The sequence below is a fragment of the Pleurodeles waltl genome, chromosome 5, assembly GCF_031143425.1.
Source record: "Pleurodeles waltl isolate 20211129_DDA chromosome 5, aPleWal1.hap1.20221129, whole genome shotgun sequence".
Lineage (NCBI taxonomy): Eukaryota > Metazoa > Chordata > Amphibia > Caudata > Salamandridae > Pleurodeles > Pleurodeles waltl.
The window spans coordinates 1,309,436,974-1,309,450,784 of NC_090444.1; the positions used below are offsets into that span (position 1 = coordinate 1,309,436,974).

Genomic DNA, 13,811 nt, shown 5'->3' on the forward strand with positions numbered 1-13,811 from the left:
AAATTGCCATGATTATAATTTCTGTTGATGTTTGTGGACAATGAATGTCTTATTGTTATCGTTGTTAACTACGAAAACACTGATAAAAAGTCTAATAAAGAAATTTTTTTAAAAAAACATTGGAGCTGGTGCTGAATAGAGAGACAGAATTAGTGGTCGACTCAACAGGATTTCATTGAAAATTGTTAGAAGCCAAAGAGTGAAGGGATGGGCTGCAGACCTAGTGATCCTGAAGATGTATTTCCTTATCCTGAAGGAACCCCAGGGTCGCGGCCTCCTTTTCCTTCAATTTTCTTGACAAGAGCAAACTATGCTTCTATAGGCACTAAACTGGTAACTAAAATGATCAATGGCTGCACAGTATTGGATAAACAGATTTGCTGACAACAACAAAGCTTGCATCGTGGGCCCACACGCAGTACAGTGGGGACAGAGGAATGGATTGATGACAGAGGTATCCAGTATAAGGACTCAACTCCTGAGCTGGACCAGGCACGCGTATTTTAAACAGTGGCATAACGGGAAATAATGCCCTCTCCCTCCCTGCAGAATGTGAAGAGGGTCCCCTGAGCACACGCCAATGGACCCGAATCAGCTATGGGGGGGACCCCCTCTGTGCCGCAGGGGCCTGCATTACCCTCCTGATTTTAAACATAGCATGTACAGATATGCATGACGCAAATCAGCATGACCGGCTTACACAACTGATTTTCGCCAATAACTTTTTTTTTTAAACCTAAACTGTGGTCCAAATTCTTCCAAGAGTTTTACAGCTTTGCTAACAGTAGAACACTGCAACGATATGCTAAATAAATGCATTGTGAGGGTAAACAATACTACGATCGTTATTATAGCACTGTTGTTTCAGTTTTACGAAGACACTTTTCTTGTTAGAATTTTTCAGTTTTTAGTTAATGACCTATGTTTGTGTAAACGAAAACATATAATCAACTGTTTATTAGAATAATGACTCTTCAACCCACATAACAGAGCAGGTGGGAAAACGCTGCTGTCCCTCAGAGATGCCCTTTTGTTGTACGGGGGACAACTGTGATGTGATGTATTTCCCCTTACGCTCAACTTCACGCGATTGCCACTCTAGGATAAAGTGCATGCAAGGCAGCAAAACGAGTTTGGAAGAAACAAAAGAGTAAGTCAATGTGGTATATATATCTAACAACAAACGCCAGTAATGAGCAAAACTGTGCGATTTTACACACTCCGGACAGTTAATTTCTCCAACAGAAAACACAAACTTCTATGAAGATAGAAATTATGCATTTTTCAAAAACCCTTGGTAAAGTATTTTTTAAAGTATTGAAATGCAATGAAAATGCCATCAAGATTAAAAAACAAACGTGATCTTTTATATGAACTCAAAAGTAATAATCTCTTGGTTCTTAGACTTAACTATCATACGTATAGAGTACAATAAATCGTGATTGCTCAAACCAAGAAGCATAAAAGGCAGCTTCAGTCTTTCAGGGACCTAATCATATGACATGCAAATTACACCCACATCCACCAGTAGGAACATTAACCAAGTAAACTTTTGTACTAGCACTGGAACCTATGAAGTGCCAGCTAAACAAAGCTCTACGCATGCAGCGTCCAGCAAAAAAACAAAACACACTGTTTCTTGCTTTAACAATCATCATGCAATGTTCCACACTAATACCCACAATAAAAAAATAACTGTGTATCGTCACGTTAAAACCTGTTTATTATTACTGTGCCCAAAGTGCCCCTCGATTTTTGGTTATCGGTACTTCAACTGTATGACCACAAATATGCGTGAGAACTTGGTGGCTCAGACCTAATGAACAATATGGATTTGCTAAGCATTAACAGTAACTTAAAATAGTTATTGGTTGCGTTAATAATCTTCGTATCAATAGTGGCTCGATATTAACAAGGGCCAATGTCACTGGCAAAGTATTAGAAGGAAAGAGACGAGGTGCAGATATTCTTTGTAATATACAAATCTGAGGAGGCAACAAGGCAACCAGAAGAACAACTCTGCAACAGAGGACTACCTGAAGAGAAAAGCTATTCTCAAGAGTAGGGAAAGGTGAGCAAAGTGCCTCACTAGCTCACACTTGTCAACTTGCATTGAAGTGAAGGAATTATGATGCAGGTTTGCAAAGAGACATGACCTTCTCCAAGTCTATTAGAGAATGCTGCTTTTAAAGATGGTGGATATCAATGAAAAGAGGGATACTTCAATCAGTCAATCATTTGTAAAGCGCGCTAATCACCTGCGAGGGTCTCAAGGCGCTGGGGGTTGGAGGGTTGGGGAGCTGCTACTGCTCAAACAGCCAGGTCTTGAGGTGTCTCCTGAAGGTTAGCAGGTCCTGGGTCTGCCACAGGTGGATGGGGAGGGTGTTCCAGGTCTTGGTGGCGAGGTGGGAGAATGATCTGCCGCCGGCTGCTGTCCTGTGGATGCGTGGAACGGTGGGGGGGTTGGCAGAGCGGAGCTGTCGGTTCGGGTGTAGAAGGTGAGTCGTTCGTTGAGGTATGCTGGTCCGGCATTGTGGCGTGCTTTGTGAGCGTGGGTGAGGAGCTTGAAGGGGATCCTCTTGTTGACGGGGAGCCAGTGCAGGTCTCTCAGGTGGGCTGTGATGTGGCTGCGGCGGGGGATGTCAAGGCTGAGGCGTGCGGAGGCGTTCTGTATGCGTTGCAGTCTTTTCTGGAGATTGGCTGTGGTTCCCGCGTAGAGAGCGTTGCCGTAGTCCAGTCTGCTGCTGACGAGGGCCTGGGTGACCGTCCTTCTGGTTTCGGTGGGGAACCACCTGTAGATCTTGCGGAGCGTGTTGAAGCAGGAGGATGAGACTGCGTTGACTTGCTGGATCATGGAGAGCGATGAGTCCAGGATGAACCCCAGGTTCCGTGCGTGGTCAGTAGGCGTCTGTGCAGCTCCGAGTGTTGCTGGCCACCAGGAGTCGTCCCAGGCGAAGGGGTTGGAGTCGAGGATGAGGACCTCCGTCTTGTCCGAGTTCAGTTTCAAGCGACTGTTCTCCATCCAGTCGGCGACGGCCTTCATTCCTTCGTGGAGGTTGGTTTTGGCGGTGGCGAGGTCCTTGGTGAGGGAGAGGATCAGCTGGCTATCGTCGGCATATGAGACGATGTTGAGGTTGTGAGATCGGACGATGCTGGTGAGCGGTGCCATGTACACGTTGAAGAGGGTCGGGCTGAGGGAAGAACCTTGGGGTACGCCGCAGATGGTTTTGGTGGCTTCAGATCGGAAAGGCGGCTCTCTGGGTTCTACCGGTGAGGAAGGAGGTGATCCAGTCCAGGGCTCTGTCACGGATCCCTGCATCGTGGAGGCGTGTGCGTAGGGTGCAGTGGCAGACTGTGTCAAAGGTGGCCAAGAGGTCCAGGAGGATGAGGACCACAATTTTGCCTTTGTCCAGCAGGGTCTTGATGTCGTCGGTGGTGGCGATGAGGGAGGTCTCGGTGGTGTGGTTGCTGCGGAAATCAGACTGGGACGGATCCAGAGTGTTGTTTTCCGCCAAATGAAGGTGAAATACCAAACAGGACCACTACCCCAAGAATAGTAAGGTACACCCAAATACAAAAAGTGGTCTACAAGGCATAAGAGACTGGATGTGCACTCTTCTCCTGACTTCTTTCTCCAGATACAGATCCCTACTTCTGTTTCCTTCAACCACTTCTCACAGGCAATGTAACCACCATTTACACATTTCCGAGCTTGGCCTTACACTGGTGTCGACAAAGCAATGCAGGCACCTGAAAGCCAGTCTCCATTCAGGATAGACTTATCAATTGTGAGGGCAACAGAAAGTACACAGAGGGAAGCAGCTGCTGGGGGTGAACAAGAGCCAGGGATTCGGAACTACGGAATTACCAGGAAGAGAAATCCGGAAAGAGTAAATGATGCAGCCAAGCCATTAATTGCCGAGGAGGGCACATTACAACCAGAACAACCATTTAGAATGCAATGGGTCTTGTGTTTTCTTGAGTTAAAGGAGTTATTGACACTGTAAATTCATAACTGGACTTTTCTTGCTGCATAAATTGGTCAATCCTGCCTCATAATTTTGCCTTTTCCTGCCATTTGGTTCCTAACTAAAGAACTTCCACTTACCTTCTTCCTCTATCTGCAGCAAAAAATGAAAATTTTGCCATTTAGCATCCTAATTTAAATCTGCAATGCTAATCCAAATAGAATATCACTTTCACCACCCCATCATCAGCATTGCTGGCTGACTAACACAATAACCCTCCCCAAAAAAAGACACATGATACCACAGAGGAGAGATAAACTAGAAGAGTCACCCAAACATATCAAGAGTTTTTAAACAGTCATAGAGTAATAAGGAGAGATTACTAAAACATATACAATTATCACTTAAACCTTTTATCAGAAATACACTTCTGGCATTAGACTGTAAGGCTAATGCTCAAAACAGCCCCAAGAGGGCACCATAACAAAAATAGCATTTGTAAGAAACATGGTCATGTAACCATATTGTTAGCCCCTAGAGGGCATAATCCCATGAAACAAACAGGAGAACATAATGCAGTGTAATCATATAATTAGCCCTTGGAGAGTGTTTTATGGCTAACAGCCCTACAGCAATGATATTACAAACAAGGCCTTTAAAACAAAACTTCTCTTAGCTGTAAAACAGACATTCTCGCCATGAAAAAACTTAAGACATTGAATGGTGGAAGGGGTTATTATTTTGGAGTCCCCGATAACAGTGTGGGGACGCTAGACAGAAAGAGCACACTGTGGTCTATATTTTGAAGGTGGTCCTATTGTCATAGGACTACCACAGGCTAAGTTATGAGCAAAAACGTTTTCTAAAAGTAATGCCCTGCAAAGCAGTATGGAGCAAACTTATGTGCCACAAATATTTTAAAATGTTACACACAGGGCCCTTAAAACACAAGTTATTCCCAGCTGGAAAACAAGAGTTCCAGCCATGAGAATGCTTAAAAAGACACTGAATGGTGGGAGGGGTCATTATTTTGGGGTCCCCACTAACGTAGTGTGGGGTCTCGGAGATGACCTAGACAGAAAGACTGTCATGCTGAACGTTTCGGTGGGAGTCCCATTGTCCTAGGACTACTACAGGCTGAGTTATGGGCAAACATGTTGTGAAAAAGAATGCTTGCAAACCATTATGGGTCGAGTTTTCCCGAGTGCAGTGAATATTTGTAGTGAAAATAGGTAGGTTTGACCACTGACTGTGTTTCACCACTGTGCATATTAGTTGTTCAGTGTTCACCAGTTACAGATTACATTTTGTATTCAGTTTAGCTGCCTATTGGCTTTATCGTGGCGTTAGACATTGCGGTTGAGACGTTGCAGATGAGCTGTGTTTTTTCAAATGGTAAACTAAGCTTGTGTTTTTCCTATTTTCTCTTACTGAACACGAGAGCATGATAAGAAAGCACATATTTTTTGTTTTTCTCCAGTGCAGGGAACAGGTTGACCTTAGAAGGGGAGCCTTGAAAGGTTGGCAATTTTCAATGTTTTTCTTCCAACTCTGACCTACAGTAGCCAGCATGTTTGAATATTTCCATCTGAGAGGGGAGGGCCTTTCAGAGGGCTCTTTCCATGTTTTTTTTTAAAGCAATAAAAGAGGTGGCCCTGCTCAGTAGCGAGAGAATTTCCGAGACCTAGGTCAGGATTGGACGTCAAATGCCTGACATTGTCCCGTGAGGGTGGATATATCTTTCTCGCAGTTGAATAGGGGTCATCTTCTTGCTGGCATGAGAAAGATGAAGAGCTTGGCAGGCCCTACGGTGATGAATTTGTACTTTATCCTTTGTTTTGCAATTATGCTATAATATAATCACATATATTTGCTGTGTACATTGCAGTTGAGAATCATATTGATATATTTTCCTTTCATTGCTGTGACTATTTTAAAACGTGTGCCTTCGACCTGTTAATCTCCTTCACTTTTTTTAGGAACCTCGTGGTGGAATAATAATAAATGTCTTCTTTAAACTAAGAAGTGCATTCCTGAGATTTTTGTCAGCTCGGTCATTAGTGAAAGCAAAACAATATTGTAGTATCGACTCTCCCGCTGTGCCAGGAGAGGCGCTTTCGCTTTGAGGATTTGTGTTTTATGTAAAGCATTTACCAATTTCAAGTGTTTTATGGTTGGAGCCACAAGAAATTACTCTGATTAAGTAACTGTGAACAATCTGACCAGCACTTCAATACAGCCAATCAAGTTCATGCTCTTGTCCCTGTTCGTGCTGTGAGAGCCAAGGCCGCCAAGCAGCAAGAAGTGGAGAGACAAAAAAATTGTTCGCCCATTCTGAAATATATTGGCAATCGTGCAATAATCCATCTAACAGGGGCATTCTGCAAGGTGTGACAAAAACAGCCTCAAGGTGGGACAAACATAAAGCATATACCAATGACATCAAGGGATTTTTTAAAGGCAAGCCCACGAATGAGTGAAAGTGATGGGTATGACATGGGCATGGTCAATAGCCCACAGTAATTGCAACAGGTCAAAGCGCTTGTGCGCTCGACCTAAAATTGGAGTTCTCTCGACATCCCCCATCCTCACCCCAATCATTACCTATGAGGTGAATCCCACCTCCAAGAAAGGCAAATGTCAAAGTGGGTGGAATCTATTGGGAGCTATGTTCCCAAGCTTGTTTAATTTTACTAAATTAGTTTCTATACTTTTTGTCGAAAAAAAAGACAACTCTTCCTGGATGATTAAAACCAACCTGGTGCTGCCTCAAATTGAAAGTGAAGAAGGGGGTCTGCTGTACTGTGAAAGGAGAGTGTAAGAGGCAGCGAGGGAAGAAGCAAGCCTCCTCTTCAATGACCTGCTATCTGAAAGAAATGTAAATGTGGCAGTTGGTTAATCAACAACTGTAAAGGTTGCTTGGGAGCCAACATGGATATTAACTGATGGCATGACAAAGTTTCATGGTGACATAGTTATGCGTTTGAGAGGTACAATAAGGATGTCATAAATTCTGGAATCCAATTGCATTTATTTGACACCTACTAAAAACGGTTTGCACTATGCATAGTCTGCTTGCCACTATTAAAAAACACACCTTTTGAAAGGAATGTATGCATTTAAATTCAGAAAATTTCTGTACAGCTTGTGGCACCCTCTGTTATACTGTCTCTACCCCAGCCTATTTCTGGAAGTTGCACCCTATCTGATACTGTAATTCTTTTGGGTAAACCAACTACCTACATATTCACTGTCGGATAGGAGTTGCGTTGAATCCAGCTGCACATTTACATTAAAATTGTACAATAAATCAGAACCATGTGCACGAATCCAAGAGGCCAACTCCTTAGCCTTCTATTATCAGAAATCCGATACAACTTGCATACAAGATTCAGCACATAGTATTATCCTTATTTAGTGCATATAATATATTGGCATCCCATTGTCTTGTTTCAGTATTCAAATCCAAAGCACTCCAGTGATCCAATCATATTCAAATTTTATAAATCTTTATTGCTTTATCTTGATCATTCTTTTCCATTTAAAACAGCCAGTAGCTGACGCGTTTCGTCCTCATGGACTTCATCAGGGCCAGCATACCATCTGTTCTTTTTTTCTTTCCTGTGCAGAATGGATCCAAGGAATGAAGGGAGCTTCTCCTGCTTGGTTGGGGTGGCTGTCGGTTGAGTTTCTGCCACTCCTCCTGTGGGGTCCTCCACACAGCTTTGCTGTCACACTTCCCTCAACCTGCTGGGCTTGCTCAGAGCCTCGTTGTTCCTGGGGCAGGGTGTGGCCGCTGGTTGGGCTGGTTACTGCCCTGTTGCTTGTCTCCCTTCTTCTGTGGCTTCTGGACATACGTACGTCTCCCTAGGCTGTCAAGCAGCAAACGCGTCGGGTAGTGGCTGTTTTAAATGGAAAAGAATGATCAAGATAAAGCAATAAAGATTTATAAAATTTGAATATGATTGGATTACTGGAGTGCTTTGGATTTGAATACTGAAACAAGACAACGGGATGCCAATATATTATATGCACTAAATAAGGATATATGTGCTGAATCTTGTACGCAAGTTACATATTCACTGTGTTTTCTGTCACTGGTTGGGACACCACAACATTATAAATGTTCTTGTCACTATTTTCCATTCCACCACCAATATTCAAACAAGTGACCCTTTAGTTAGACACATAGACACCTGAAGTAATCACTTCTCCCAAGAACACTGCATTTCCCACATATTTGTTTAATTTGCATTCACTTTTCCATTTAAGGTGTGTGCATTGTATTTGAATTGTATTTGACTGAACAGCTAACAAAATAGTTACAGAATATTGCATTGTTTTTAAGTCTCAACTGCCCCGCCCCCTCACGGACCCTGCCCGTCACTGTACTCATGATCACAGTTCCTGAACTTTTTATGAACATCAATCACTAGAGACAGGAAACAAGGGCAGGGCATTGAAAACGGGAACAGTAAAAGTATAAAGTGTGTAACTTCTGTGATAGATGCTTAATTAATTCATTATTTTGCTTGATGAACCTAAAAATGCTCTAAAACGTTATATGCTATAGTCAATATATTTGTTTACAGAAAATAGAAAAGTCTGACAGTTGTAGTCACGGTTCATTTCTATAAAAGCAACTGAAAAAATGAACACAAACGATTTCCAAGGAAATCCCAGAACTGAAAATAGTGTAACCCAATGACAATAAGTCATCTGAATTGAATACACTAACTGCGCAGGTCAAGACTATCCTGAACAGATATAATAAAGGTAATTGACACCGGTAACAGGTTAGGATTTTCCCCGAACGAGCATATCAGGATTGGAGGGGGCACTGACAAAAGCGAGGACCCAGCGGAGTGGAAAGAAAAATAAGAAATCATCTGCGTGGGGGAAAGCCTAATCCAAGCAGAGGACTGATGTAACGCTCTTAGCATAAACCTTTAAAAATAATGAGTCTACCACAACTGTAAAAACTAAGGACCTGAACTCGATATAAATTGCGTTCTGTACATGAAAAATAAAGGACCACACGCTTTTTTTCCAGCGTGTTTACATTAATAAAACAGTGACGAACTTTAAAAGGCGGGGAGTGGATCATCTGAAATATTGCCGAGAACTTCCTACGCAACTCCACTGTAGACACGCAATTCACACTACCGAAAAGCATGGTCTGGTCTGGAACCTGCCAGGCAGTAACCCAGACGCAGCTTTTCGGAGAAACGCGTAATTTAATACATGGACCACCAGGGATTCTCGTCGCGTTTTTCCACAGGGTCTAAAAGAGCCTACAACGAAACAGACGCCGCAGGACCATACCTAAACCAGCGCTGCCGCACTTCAGGGTTGTTTCCAAAACGGCAGCTAGCGCACATGGAGGCGGAAGTTGTCACATAACTAATCTACCAATCAGAAGGCGGGGGTGGGTTATAGAACCCTGTCCCCGTCAGTCAGAGGAGGTTCCAGTAGTTTACCGCAGCAAGACACTGCGGGGCTCTTACAGCCAGCAGCTTTCAACGGGCATTTTCCAAGCATTTTAATAACGAGTAAAAACATTAAAAGTAATCGTTTACGAGTCTTTCATTGGTGTTGCTTAGGATAGCTAACCTTCGCAGTGTTGTCAGTCAGCATGTAGGCTAGCAGTGCTTGAAATGGAAAAATAGAAGTACCTGCTTATTTCTGGGAAGTGCCGGTACTTTCCAATTAAAAGCATTACGTTTATCTTGAAAAGGGCTGGTACTCTCCCTCTAAAAATAAAAAAAAGTGCAGGTACTCAGTACCGGACAGTACCGGCCAATTTAAAGCACTGCATGTAAGTCAAAACGACTCGTGTAAGAGTCGATTAACTCTCTCTGTAGAGTCAGGGGTCATGTATTGTAGCATTTGTATAGCGCTAACTACCACTGTGCGTGACACTGAGGAGATTATGGACACGATTAGCACAATAGGCCACATGACTGTGAAGTTGAAATGTGTTTGCTTTGAACCAATATTGTATGTTATATATTTATGTGTTTTTAAATAGCACGGACAGAGGAGTCAGAGTGCCTTACAATAGTACGTTAAAGGAGAAATTTAGAGTAACATGGTTGTAGGTGACAATATGTATAGTTTCCACGGTTACTAATGCTGAGAGTTAGGTATTTACAAATTACATACTCATTACAGATTAGGTATTGGAAAAGTAAAAGCAATTAGAGTTACATGAATACATATTACATATTTACAAAGTTAGAGCAAAAGGTCATTATATCTCTCACCGGTGCCATGTAACTGTCATGGTCACGCTATTGAATATGAGGGCATGTGCCCTGCGGGAAGCATTGCTGATGAGTGCTTTTGAGAAAAATATCTTCGGGCGCGACGTCGCACAAACCACCAACACTCAAAAATGGGGTTAAAAGGCCGCTTTAATAGAACAGGTCTGGGTAATAGAACCTTGGCATTTAGCCTTACCAAACTATACAAGCCTCACTAATACATAAAACATCCTAAACCTCTCACCCCCATCTTCTACAAACTTATCCCTCATCAATGCCCCCTTTCCTTCCCCACCTTGCCCCGACCCAACCATTACCCATCTGCCCTGCTGTCCCCCTTCTATATTATCCCCTTGCCTTTTCCTCCCTTTTACTCCTTTTCAAAAACTCCCCGGCATCTCAACTTTGTGCAACCATACCCTTCCCCCCCCCAAAGCGTATCTGTAAAGACCCCGCCACACAGGAAAACCCAACAGGCGTTTTCCTGCCCCACCCATGGTACCTGACTTCAATGATGGTCCCATAACCTCTCCCCCCAATAACTCAGCATCTTCAACCTCAACTCCAACAAATAAAACTCATTTCCCAAGAACGATAAATGTACTCCATCCTGTCTATACAAATGTGGATCACTATGGACAATATCACTATGATGCAAAACCGAAAATCCTTCCGCCAAACAAAAACCACGCATTTCCCTATTATCTTTCTTCCTCTGCTTCTCAATACCTTTGAAAGAATACGCTCCTCTCCACACTCTTCTAGGCACCATTTCAGTCCACACTATATGCGTCCCTGCCCACTTACGCTTAATGCTCATCAGATCCATCTTCATGGCCTTCAAAAGTCCTATTCCAGATAAGGCAACCAAGTCGTTCTCCCCCAAATGCAGCACCAGCAAATCCGGACAAACCCCTTCTGACAAACGTTTTGAAAGCACATACAGCAATTCCCCCTACCTCATACCACTTTTTCTGAACCATGACACCCTAATTCTGGCCCCATCCAGGCCCAACTGTCTTCCAAAATGTCTCGCTGAGGCCTGCTTCTCCGCCCACCTCACGAACGAGTGCCCCACTATCCAAACAGAACACGCTGCTCCGTGGGGGCCAGCTACACAACCTGGAACAAAAAAACAACAGAAAGAAACATTACCTACTAATCAAAACAAGTTTATCAATCAATGGTCTTTAAACAGACTCTTCCTAACATAACACCTAAAACACTGTGACTTCCAATGACCCAGTTCCATTATTGCACTGTCTGAAAACCCACGCTGCCGAGCCTCAGTGGCAGCCTCAATTCTGAAAGAATGAGTCCCATATAAGCTTGGATCCAAACCCACATTTTTTAAACACATCTTCAAAACTGACAGCAACTGATGAGATCTTAAACAAGAACCATCTTCACGTATAAATAATAGCCGAGAACTCGCTGGCAGCTTACCTGCAAACAACCGCCAACAAAAAACTGGCCCCTCAGGAAATTGCGACCCTCTCAATACCACCTCTCTACCCCTCCACCAACTGATCCGTTTTGGAAGCCCTTAACCACACATACACGTCACCCTGCCTTTCTTTAACCTCAGAGCATAAAATACCCTCCTTAGCTCTTAAACCCAGTAACTCAGAAACTCTAAAGGCACCATGAAAAAGCCACGACATGCATAATGCCAATAACTGAACCTCCCATTGTGAAAAACAAACATCCTTCAAGACTAATATAATATCTTTCAGAAGCTGCAAGGTTATTGGGCGCCGCCTGCATTGCCTCGCACCCCCCTCCCTAGCCCAACCGGCAATAATACTCCTACAAATTTCACCTTCCACGGGTCATAACCCCAAAAATACTTATCGTAAAATGAAATACCAGACAACTTACCTGAAATACTTACAGCAGATAAACCCAAATCTACTTGTTGCATAATAAAACGCACAGCATCTTCCCTTCTCTCTTTAATGCCTAAGTCCCCCCTTGCTCTTCTAACTGCCCCTGATGCTAAAAATTCCAGCCAAGCCTGCTCATAACATTTCCTTGTGGAGGGAGCTATAGACTGCTGAATCAGCTCCAACATCCTCAAATTCCCAAATCCCATAAAGTCCCTGAAACTGGTGTTTTCAAAACATCCGCTCCCGGTGCAAAACCACGGAATCTCTGCCACAGAAAACGAGATAACGCATCAGCAATATCATTATTGACACCTGGAACATGTCTGGCTTTAAACATAATATTAAATTGCAAACATTTTAACAAGAATAATTGCAAAAAACGCAAAACGTTTTAATCTCTAGCTTTCTGACCATTAACCAAGCTCACTACTGTCTGGTTGTCCACGTTAAAAATCACATTCCTGTTAGCCAAGGCGTGCCCCCAAATAGACAATGCTACCACTAATGGAAAAAACTCCAAAAAGGCAATGCTATCGTGAGCATCCTTCCAAGCCTTCGGCCAGGCTTCCGCAGCCCAATGCCCAACCCAAAAAACACCAAAACCATGAGCACCTGCTGCGTCAGAAAAAAATTGCACTTGCCAGAACCAGTCCACATCGTCTACCAACATGGTGACTCCATTGAAATCTCGTAGAAACACAATCCACATTCTCAAGTCCTCCCGAACGCTGGCCTGTAAACGAACATGATGAGGCAGAACTGCACCCTTTATAGAAAACCCTAGTCTCCTACAAAAAGCCCTTCCAACCCTCACAACTTTGCAAGCAAAATTTAAATGACCAAGTAAACATTGAACCTGCCTCAATTCCAATTTAGGCTTGCATACAGCCTCTTCCAGCAAACCAATCAGCAACTGCACTTTGTCTAAAGGCAAACGGATTTCCATCTTCTGCTAATCTAATTCGGTTCCCAAAAAATTCAAACAAGTAGCTGGACCCTCGGTCTTCTCAGGCGCTAACGGAACACCCAACTCAGACATGACTCTCTGAAAACCACATAGCGCCCCCTCACAATCAGTTGATCCGGTCGCACCCACAAAAAAGAAGTTATCCAAATAATGCGTCACTAATTTATAACCTGTCCTAAACTGAAAATACCACTGCAAAAAGGAACTGAACATCTCAAACAGTGAGCAAGAAACAGAACATCCCATAGGCAACATCCTATCCACATAAATGGGCCCTTCAAAATGGAAGCCTAGCAAAGAGAAATCCTCCGGATGAACTGGGAGAAGCCTAAACGCAGACTTAATATCAGACTTTGCCATCTTTGCTCCTTTGCCACAACGCTTTACTAAAGCAATTGCTTCGTCTATTGGAGCATAATGAACAACATAATCCTCTGTGGCAATAAAATCATTAATGGAAGCACCCACAGGCCAAGATAAATGGTGGATCAATCAAAATTCGCCCTGCTGCTTCTTAGGCACTACCCCCAGTGGGGAAATTGTCAAATTTTCCAAAGGCCAACTATGAAATGGACCAACAATTCTACCCAACAAAACTTATTTTTTCAACTTTTCCCTCACCACCTCCGGATGATCTAAGGCTGATTTCAAATTCCTAGCCCACCTCCTAATTCTCGGCCCTTGATAACACAACCTAAAACCAAAGTTAAATCACCACTCC

At 43.2% G+C, this 13,811-nt stretch overlaps 1 protein-coding gene across 5 annotated transcripts in view; it reads right to left on the minus strand.

Annotated features, from left to right (window-relative positions):
* USP45 (ubiquitin specific peptidase 45) overlaps window positions 1-9,423 on the minus strand; it is an 883,181-nt gene extending 873,758 nt beyond the window's left edge. For 3 of the 5 annotated variants that reach the window (XM_069235543.1, XM_069235541.1, XM_069235544.1), the window contains exon 1: window positions 9,294-9,423. The gene's annotated coding sequence lies outside the window, so the exon portion shown is untranslated. The remainder of the gene's footprint in view (window positions 1-9,293) is intronic. The other 2 variants (XM_069235545.1, XM_069235542.1) reach the window with 2 other exon arrangements.
* Between the last annotated feature and the right edge of the window lie 4,388 nt (window positions 9,424-13,811).